General features: G+C 45.3%; 1 non-coding gene across 1 annotated transcript; it reads left to right on the top strand.

Moving 5' to 3' along the window:
* Window positions 1-10,560: 10,560 nt before the first annotated feature.
* TRNAV-AAC lies at window positions 10,561-10,632 on the top strand. Its single transcript has one exon. It is a non-coding gene; the product is annotated as a tRNA-Val (tRNA).
* The last annotated feature ends 280 nt before the right edge of the window (window positions 10,633-10,912 follow it).

Here is a 10,912-nt window from a genome sequence, read left to right as displayed (position 1 = left end):
CGGGGCTCATGGCAACTGGGCTGCCTGTGCTTGTCTGGGGAACACTGGCTCTGCCTCTTGCCCTGGGCCTTCACAAGGGCCCCCACCAAAAGCCTTCCCCCAACAGTCCCCCCCAACCATGGCCCCCATCCACAGCCCTCCTACCCAAAGCCCCCTAGCCAGGGCCCCACCTAGGGGCCCCCACCACTCAGGGCTTCTTGAGCAAAGACACTGACCCACTTCTTCTCTCCCTCCTATACTGCCTCTGGTTGGTGACTTTTTTTTTTTTTTTTTAATTTACGATTTTCAGTCCAGCCGGTTGTTAGCCTGCTGTGTTTGGAAATGGTAGATGATTAAACCTCCTGGCCAGGTGTAAATGCAACCTTTGTCATCTGGAGGCTGGGAGAGTTACCTTGCTGGGTGGCAGCCTCCCTCCGGCTCCGAACTTTCTGCTCTGAGCCGACCCTCTTCCAGGCCAAGGTCTGCAAGCCTTTGGCCTCCGAGCCGAATTCCCTGCTCTGAGCCTAGCCCAGAAGCCAGATTTCAGATGGACCAACATGGCCACAAGAACACTGAACAGAGCCTAAAATTCAGGAGAAACATCAAGCTTCCTGTCACTCTCTCTCACTCTCTCTCTTTTTTTTTTTTTTAGGGAATTTTTACCAGGTAAATAATAAAAAATATGTAATCATTGACTAGGCCTTTCCATGTCAACTGAAAATTTGTTTGCATTTCTGTTGCCAATAAATATTCCCACTAGTTCCTTCCTTTGCCCCAGTAGCCGCCCTGCGGCCCTCAGAGTCCACCATCCACTTATCTACTCAGATGCAGCTTCGGGCTTGAGCACCAGGGAGCTGCAGCAGCTGGAGGAGGCCACTTCTAGAAATAGGTTTACAAGCTCCCTCCCTCGAGGATACTCCAGTTAGCACAAGCCCTGACCACAGGCCTGTGATGGGTGAGGCCCAGCCAGGGCTCCCTGTGCTGTAAAATTGCTAAACCCAGGACAGGAAGTTCTAGATCTGTGTTGAGGGCATCAGCAGCCCAGTGCTCCCAGAGAAGCAGCCAGAAGCCTTCTGTTGACTTTTTCAGGCCAAGTTCTCACCAACAGACATGTGCTCCAGGAAGGTTATTGCTGAGCAAACAGCAAGCAGCAAGTGTGCTCCCCGCACGTGTTCCCAGACCTGCCCAAGGTGAGCTGAAGGCAGCAAAACCTGTTATCGGGCTGCTTCAGTTTGTCAAAGCCCCTTTTCAGACAGGCGCTGGGTGGCTTTCATTGAAATTCAGTGTAGTTTGGGCAGAGAAGAAAAAGTCTACTTGGGAGTTCTCTGCAGGGAGTAAATAAATGTTTGTTGAAGACAGAATGAATAAATCAATAAATCAATTAAGGTGTGTTTAGTAAGTGGCCCCCTGAGCCCCTCCCTGGGTAACACTCTGCAGGAGACAACGCCCCTCCGGCAGCTGCAGACAGACTGGGGGACAAAACTGACAACTGGGGGATCATTTGAAACAACCTTATGCTAAACTACCATCCCTGCATTTAGAAATTTGCTTTAAGTTTGCTCCATTTGGGTCTTTGCAATTGATGTCACAGATCACACAGCTCTGTAAATTTTGCAAAGGCTTGTGGTTGAAAGTAATACAATTCTACGCAGCAGCAGGATGGCAACATGCCCCAGCCATGGTGGGCACGGTCAATACGCAAGCAAAGAAGGAGGCAAGAGATTGGGCTGGAGTCGCTCCATCCATGGACTACAGGATGCAGGTGTGTGGGAGGAGGAAGGATGTTCTTGGACAGTGGGGGAAGGAGCAGAGGCGGTGGGGTGGTGGGGGAGGTGAGGGTGGCTGCCTGAGACAGGGCCAGCTCCATCAACTGCAGTGAAGGCCTTCTTTCAGGGTGGAGTAAGAATCTGGTGTGCATAGTGGGGAGGAAGCATATCACGAAGGACCTTGAGGGCACTAATGTTTCTTTAACTGGGGGGGGGGGGGGGGCGGGTATCGTTAAAGCTATGTGTGTGGAGGACAGAACCAGGGTCAGATGCAGAACCGACTGCAGAGGAGATCAGCCTCAGGGATGGAAAAGAAAAGATGGAGGTGGAAAAGAAAGGGCTGATCTTAGAGACATTTTGAAGAAGCAAAAGGCAGAATGGTGACAGATGGGTGACAGGCAGGTTGTAGAAGATAGTGGCAACGGGGGAGGGGATGGCTCAGACTCTGTCCCAAGAGACAGGCTGGGGGATCAGGAGAGATGGGAAGGTCACCAGCAATCTGCTGCAATCTCATCCCCTGGTGTTCACTGAGCAGCCGAAGGACTCCCTACTCCTGCCCTCCCCTCCTGTTGGCCTCAGGATCTCCTTTCCTCCTGGTTCTCAAATTAGCCCCATTTTACCCCAGATTTCCCTCCTCCTCAGTCTTTGTCACTCTTCAAGTGTCTGGTGATTCATTTTTGAGGAAGAGATGATATTGCTGGAAAAAAGATACACCAATGAGATTGTTCTCAACATGAGAACCCCAGCCTCAGACATCATGGGGAGGTTCATCTGTGAAGGTTTCAATGATCCGCCCCAAAAAGGCCAACCCTCAGAAAACACCAGGTTTTTATAGAGAGGAAATCCTAATGCAAAGAGAGACAAGGGTATTCTAAAGAAGGAAAAAGGGGAAAGAAACAGCCCGAGGTGTTCAGGAAGGAATGCGGGGGCATTGATGGCAGGCAAGGAGAGGCTAAGACTTTAGCCTTGGCGCAGTCTCCAGGGATGATTTTTTGTCTGTGAAGTCCCTGTACCAAGTGGGAAGTGCACTAGGAAAAACAAATACCAGCCTGGTAGTGGCTGATGAGCGAATGAATGAATGGAGGGAGGGAGCAGCTTTAACACTAACTGTGCTGGGGTGGGGGACATCTGTGAAGAAAAAGAAAACACTGTCCCTGTGCTTTGGGGGCCCACAGTTTATACGAAGAAACACAGAGACAGATAATCCCAACAAAGTGAAAGGTCCTAGAAAAGAGGAAACAGGGACTGATTCTTCCAAGAAGAGCTGGGAAAATCCCATGGATGAGGAGACATTTGAGCAGGATCAGGGAAGGTAAAAACATGTGCACGTGCACATACATACACACACGTACAAACACGTATACACATACACACACAAACACACACACCCCAAAGATGCACGCAGAACCCCCCAAGCAAAGGGTACGTGTAAACACAGCACGTGCAAAAGCAGGAAGATCTGCCAGTGTCCGGGGTGTCCTCAGAGAATTCAGAAAAGTTCTGAGAGGCTGGAATATCGGGTGTGAGAGGAGAAAGCCAGGGAAGAGGCTGGCCATCCTGTGATGCCATCTGACAATGGGTACCCAGGGGCAGCAACCCAGATGGGGTGGAGAGATGGTGGCAAAATAATGAGTTCACTGGGGACAGGCTTGTCTTTTATCACCTCCTCCCAAAGCAGCCCGAAAGACCCCCCAAAGCCCTGCTACGTGACCTACCACAATTTCCAGAGAGCAAAATGGTCAATGGAGCATGAAACAGGGTTATTCTCACTAAAGGGGTTCAGATGCTGGCATTTTAATTTACAAACATTCTTCACTGTGGAAAACAGGTCCAAAGTGCTCAGGATTCAGGACGGTCCTAAAAGATGACACTCCCAATCTTCAGTTCAGAATCATTACGAGACTCTGGCAAAGGGACAACATGACAGTCATATTTTCTATAAATGTGGCACACGATGGTGGACATTAAACAAATGTTTATCAAATGAATGAGCGTAATGACTTCATGCCAAGCCCTGTGCAGTGTGCTTCAACGGGGAAAATACAGTCCCTGCCCTCAAGGACTTCTCAGTCTAGTGAGGAAGACAGGTGTGTAAACAAATTGTTACTGTTAAGACTGCTGTCATATAGGAGAAGCAGCAGACATATAATAAGTACGAGGGGCAAGGGGGCGTGTGGCCCAAGCCTACGCCAGAACGGGGGTGCCAGGCTAAAGAGCCTGGTCTTTACCAGAGAAGCAACACGGAGCCACAAGAGAGTTCTAAACAGCAGAGGGACATTCTCAAGACTTCCTTCTGGAAAGATCACTTAGGCAATAGATTAGTTTAAAAAGATGGGGGGAAGGTAGGCCAACGGGGCGGACATTTCAATCCTCCAGATGATAGATGGTGACTTTCTGAACCCAGGGAGGACTGGGAGGGGACAAGAAGGAAGACACAGAGTTAAGAGGGCTTGGGAAGAAGACGCGGTTCAGCTCAGTGCTGAGCTGGTGCAGGAGGAACAGGCGGAGGGCGTGTCAAAGGGCTTCTTGGTTTCCTGTGTGGTAGCGGGGTGGTTCGTAAACCATTACCGAGAGAGGAGACCCAGGACGAAGAGCAGGTGAAAGTGGGCAGGTGACGGGCACGAGGGAGAAGGAATTCTGATTTGGACACAATGAATTTGAGGAGCTGAGAGCTGATGGAGGGCCTGGAAGGCAGCTGGAGATTCAGTCAGGCCAGTGGGACTCCCTTGCTGCCTGACCTTGAACAAGTGCATCAGCCTCTCTCAGCCTTGGAGTCTCCATCTGAACAAGGAGGGAGCAGATTCATACGTGGCTCTGGGAGCACAGAAAGTGCATCACTGGGATGCCGTGGAGGCTGCTAACAGGCTTCCCTCACATCACAGGGAGGGTCCCTGATGCTGTGCCACACAGAAGAGCATTTCCAACTGTATCTTTCATGAGAAAGATCCCCAAAGGCCCGTCTCCAATACCCCAGAGAGGGTCTGAAGGTAACGTGTCACTCAGGATGACAACGCGGTTCTCATTCAGCCCTGATGCCCACGCTGCATCCCACACTGGGCCCCAGGACCCCCAAGGCTACTTGCTCTCAAGTGTCATCTTTATGGAGCCCCTAAAAGGTGCTCCACGTGGGAGCCTTCCCCTCAGTGTCCTTCAGGTCACACCTGGCATTGAGCAGGAAGAAGGATGTTGGGCTCAGGGCAAATTTGTGGAGCTAGAGCCTTTCAGTAGCCACCTCCAGGTCTCGTCCCCAGAGAAATAATTTGCAGTCTTTAATGACTTATTAAGTATCAGAGATCATAAGATTCCTTCATGTTTCAACAAACAGAGCTGAAACAACTGAATATTCATAAGCAAAAAAAAAGAATCTCAACCCATACCTTGCATCATATACAAAAATTAACTCTAAAAGGACCATGAACTTAAGCATAAAACCTAAAACTATAAAACTTTAAAAAGCAAACACAGGAGAAAATCTTTGTGACTTTGGGTTGGGCAAAAAAACACTTAGGTAAGACACACAAAGCACAAACCATTTTTTTTTAAGTTCATAAATTGGATTTTATTAAATTTTTAATGTCTTGTCTTCCAAAGATACAGTTAAAAGGACTAAAAAAACAAGTCACAGACTGGGAGAAAATACTTGCAAGAGGCACAGTTGATAAAGAATTGGTATCCAAAATATATAAAGAATTCTGACAACTCAATAACAAGAAAACAAACAACCTAATTTTAAAATGGGCAAAACATCTGAACATATACTTCACCAAAGAAGATAAATGGATGGCAAATGAGCACATAAAAGATGTTCAGTCAAAAAAAAAAAAAAAAAAAGATGTTCAGTCATTAGGAAAATGCAAATTAAAATCACAATGAGATAGCACTGCACAACTATTCAAATGGCTAAAGCAAAAAGAAAGGGGCAGGTGGGGGGAGAGAAAGGAAAGAAGGAAAGGAATAGAAAGGAAAAGAGAAAAAAAGGAAATTGCCAATGTCAAGTGTTGATGAGAATGCAAAGCAACAGGAACTCTCACACATTGAAGGTGGGAATGCAAAATGACGCAGCCACTTCGGAAAACAGTTTGGCAGTTTTTTGTAAAGTTAAGCATACACTTACTATGCGATCCAGCAATTCTACTTCTAGGTGTATACCCAAGATTAATGAAAACATGTGTTCACACAAAAACACGTGCAGGAATGTTGACAGTGGCTTTTGTTCACAGTAGTAAAAAGCTGGAAACAATCTACTTAACTTGTGAATGGATTAAAGAAAAAAAAAAAAAGCTGGTACACCCATGCTTACTTCCATACTGCTTCCATCCACGCTGCTTCGGGGTAAAGAGGATGCCTGCAGCAAGATGGTGAATCTCAGATGCATTGTGCTAAGTGAAAGAAACCGGACTCCAAAGCCCACACACTATAAGATTCTATTTATGAAACATCTTGGAAAAGCTAAAACTATAGGACAGAACAAGGATCAGTCCTGTCAGGGGCTGGGGGTGGAGACCCTATGACAGAAGGGCACAAAGGAACTTTTGATACAAATGTCTTATATCTGGATTGTGGTGGTGTGTAGCAAAATTCATAGAACCATATCTAAACTGGGTGAATTTTACTGTTTGTAAAGCATATCTCAATAAACCCAAGTTAAGGGGGAAAAATACACCAAAAAGCACTTGTATGGGATTTCCCTTTTCACTTCCCAGGTAATATTTATGTGCACTGTTCACCAAACTGTCCATTTCATTTGTACCGGTCAGAGTTGCATATTCTTCCTTGCACAACAGGATGGACAAACTGAGAATGAAAATCTAACAGACAAACTTCAAAGAGCCTGACCATGACTCATTCTTCTCAGGTTTGTGCCTCACCTCAGTCAACCATTTTATGAAACCTCAGATGTGCAGTGCACGTGTGCACGCACACATACACACACACACACACACACACACACACACACAGAGGTGATTTGGACCCAACAGCCAAGGGTTGTCTTTGTTGGCTCTCTCATGCACTGCTGTGGGAAATGTAAATGGGTACAGGCATTGTGGAGGGCAATTTGCATTAAAAGTGCTAAAAATGCTCAAACACATTCACCCTGAAATGTTATCCTAGGGAATCAAGTAAGTATCCAGGAAATAATAGCAAAAATGGTAATTTCTAGGGGGAGGATATAGCTCAAGTGGCAGAGTGCATGCATCAAATGCACAAGGTCCTGGGTTCAATCCCCAGTACCTTCTAAAAATAAATAAATAAATAAGTGAACCTAATTACCACTCCCTAAAATAGAGAAAGAAATTTTAAAATGCTAATTTCCAAAGTGATACCTTACAAGGGTATCAAAATGCTTAAAAGCACAGATTCAAGCTGAATCCGTTTGACTGCAACGTCACCACTTACTAGCTGTGTGACCTTGATGTAAGTTACTGAACTTCTCCGTGCCACAGTGTCATTACCTGTGAAATGGGAGTAGTAATAGTATCTCTATCTTAGGGTTGTTAACGGATTAAACGAGATGACATATTTGAAGCAACCAGCAAGTTCCTGGCCCATGCTAAGCCTTCTAAAAATAGTAGCCATTGTTATGTGCTGAACTGTGTCCCTCAAAATTCTGTACACTGAAGTTGTAACATTCACTATCTCAGAATGTGACTGTATTTAGAGATAGGGGTTTTTAAAGAAGTAGTTATGTGAGGTCATTAGGGTGGGCCCTAGTTCAGTATGAGTAGTGTCCTTATAAGAAGAGATTTGGACACAGACAGGTACAGAGGGAAGACTACGGGAGGACACAGGGAGAGGGCGGCCATCCAGGCCAAGGAGAGAGGCCTCAGAGAAACCAACCCTGCTGACACCTTCATCCGGGACTTTCAGCCTCCAGAACTGTGAGGAAGTAAATTCCTGCTGTTTAAGCCACCCAGTCTGTGGAAGTTTGCTACAGCAGCCCTAGCAGACACACGCAGCCATAAATGACCAAACAGGGAAACTGGTTAAATATATTTTGGCATAGTCATTCAGCGATATGCTATGCAGCCTTGCAAAACAATGTGTTCTCGGTATATATTCACTGATCCACAAGAAAATATTATTAAAGTGAGGAAAACAGCCTATAAAATAATATTCACGGTGTAACACTTTGTTGCTTATATTTCTACATCTATGTAAATAAATAAAATGCGGGAAGCATTTAGGATTTCTTTTCTTTTTGCTTTTTTGCAGTTTCTAAATTTTCTATCATGAACAAAGATAACTTGCACATTACACATTACTTGCACAAAAAAAGCCAGTCATCTTGAGGTGGGCCAGAGCTGATGTCACCCAACAGGGATCCCTGGATATGAGCCCGAGGCAGATGGGGGTGGATTGTTGAAGGGCGGGTGCCTGACTTCAGGGCAAAGCATGTGGGCAGGTCATCCTCATTTGAAAAAACCAAGTCAATCCATTCTGGAGAATTCACTTTTGACCAAAGATTCCAGCACAGATTCAAAACAGAACTGTTCCTTATACTTTCACTGCCTCCAGCCCCTCCCTCCCCACGTTCCTGTCTTTCTGGAAAGCCCACGGCTTATAAACATAGTGTGCCAGGCTCCAGGGGCCAGGAGCACCCTGTAAGACATGTAGATTTGCCCCCAGGATTAATGACTTCAAGAAGCATTTGCCAGGAACTCTTCAAAGCTGAAAACAGAAGCCCTGGAGCATTACATATAAATAAATACTTAGTCGATTGGTTTCTTCCTTGCTTTTCAAAGGGCAGTTTACTTCCTGGATTATCATTACAGTAGTCTGGTCTCCGGAAACCAGGATTATTCAAGTGCACAGCTCAGAGTTGGGCAAAAGAAAAAAAAATGTAAAGATCACCTTGTCATAGATCAGCTGTGTGCTGTATTTCCTCGTGGTCTGCCTGCAGCTGGAAGGGCAGAAGCAGAAGCAGAGGTATATTAATTCCATTTGTGGGGGGGGGGGGGGGGAGCAGTTTCTCTGTGTTAACAAGAAAGCAGTTGTCCCTGAAACTAAGGTGGGGATTCAATTCAACAAATATTGAACGAGCTTCTCAGATGTGCCCCAAACTCTGTTGAGGCCAGGGATAATACTATGATTTAAGATCTTGTACCATCATCCAAAAATTTGCAATCTGATGAGTAAACATGAACATTCCAAGGCAGAGGAAACAGTTACCACAACAGCATGGGCTTCTAACAGAGGCCACCAGATGGGCCCCTGGTCTGTGACCTGCAGACCTTGCCAGCAACATTTGCATATGTGTCCAGAGAGCTTCCCAGGAGAGTCCCACATGCTCCTCAGTTCTTAGAGGGCGATGGGACCCACAGGTAAGGGACTACAGGAGTAAAGGCAGGGAGATGCATTCTGACACCGCCCCTTGCCCCCTGCAGCATCTGGGTGGTGAAGTGAGGAATCAGGAGGCAGGAGCATGGAAAGTGCAGCTGTTCCCTTTTGGAGGGGGTCCTTCCACGGTCTGAGAGAGCCCCTCATGCCATCACCTGTCCCCCACCCCTAGGCAGTCTTGCCTCTCGGCAGAGCACCCGTGTTTATGTTGAAAGACTTTGGGGGGAGTTTTTTAAGTGTTCCAGACTCGCCTGGCCGCAGCACCACTGCTGTGAGGGGCCTCACTACCTACCCTGAATTTGGTATTTCACATCAAAAACATGGTCACAGAATCACAGGAAGTCTGTCCATAGCTTTAAGATGGTTTTCCTTACCCTAAAGAGTCCTCCTGAAAATTCGAAGTAAATTTTGGAAGTTTTAATTTTAAAGTTCATCCTTATTCCTCCAGACAGCGATATTAATTTATACTTCATTTGTTGCTTTGTGAGGTAAGAAAGCCCTTTTAACCTGTATTTGTTTTATTTCACTTTGGAAATACGTCATGAAACTAAGCGAGCATCAAGGTCACACCTGGATTCTGGATCTCCCTTACCCTGCTCTACCTTTTCCCCATTGTCCACAGCACTGATCTCTTCCTGACATTCTATGTAATTTCCTTATTTATTGTGTTTATTGGTCACAATCCTCCCCTGCTAGCTTATCACCTCCAGGAAGGCAGGGACCTGGGTTGGTTTTACTCAATGATCCCAAGTACTTGCAACAGTATCTGGCACACAGTAGGGACTCGATATATAAAGGATGGACATAACATATACTTATAGGACTATATAAATGACAGTCTAGTGGAGACAGACATGGAATTTTGCCCACCAATTGTACTATCTCACCCTTGCAGCAAAATTGAAACATGTACCTTCTGTCAGAAAGTGAAGGGCTACAGGTATACTGATTCGTGTGCTCCAAGAAATATGTACAGGATATTCACGGTCACAAGGTAGGACATAGCACAAGGTTATATGCACCTGTCAGTCTAAAGAGATTCATGTAATCGACTATCATGCAGCTATATTTCAAAAAGAATGAGGCAGATCTATAGATACTGATTTCACATGATCTTCAAGATGTATCATTAGATTAAAAAATGAATTTTCTTTTTTTTATGGCTGATGAAATCTTGCCTTTTGCAACAGCATGAATGGACCTTGAGGGCATTATGCTAAGCGAAATAAGTCAGACAGAGGAAGATAAACACTGTGTGATCTCACTTAAGTGTGAAATCTAAAAAGGTCAAATTCATAGAAAAAGAGGGGAAACATAGTGGTTACCAGGGGCTAGAGGGTGGGGGAAATGGAGAGACATAGGTCAAAGGTACAAACTTCCAGTTATAAGTTGAGTAAGTTCTGGAGATCTAATGCATGGCATGGTGACTGTAGTTAACAATACTGTGTTTATACTTTAAAGTTGCTTAGAGAGTGGCGAGGGTATAGCTCAGTGGTAGAGCATGTGCCTAACATGCACAAGGTCCTGGGTTCAATTCCCAGTACCATTAAAAATAAGTAAGTAAAAACCTAATTACCGCCCCCCCTTAAAAAATAAAATAAAATAAAGTTGCTTAGAGAGTATATCTTAAATGTTCTCACCACACACACACAATAGTAATTATGTGAAGTGATGAAGATGTTAATTAACTGTATTGTAATAATCATTTCACAATATATACGTCTATCAGATCATCATGCTGTACATCTCAGACTTACACAATTATATCTCAATAAAGCTGGGAGAAAAATGGAGAGTGAATAATAGTATTTATCATGCTTCCATGATTT

This window comes from Camelus ferus, chromosome 24 (genome assembly GCF_009834535.1).
Source record: "Camelus ferus isolate YT-003-E chromosome 24, BCGSAC_Cfer_1.0, whole genome shotgun sequence".
NCBI lineage: Eukaryota > Metazoa > Chordata > Mammalia > Artiodactyla > Camelidae > Camelus > Camelus ferus.
Note: the sequence above shows the minus strand (reverse complement) of the source record. Positions and strands in the feature narration are given on the sequence as shown.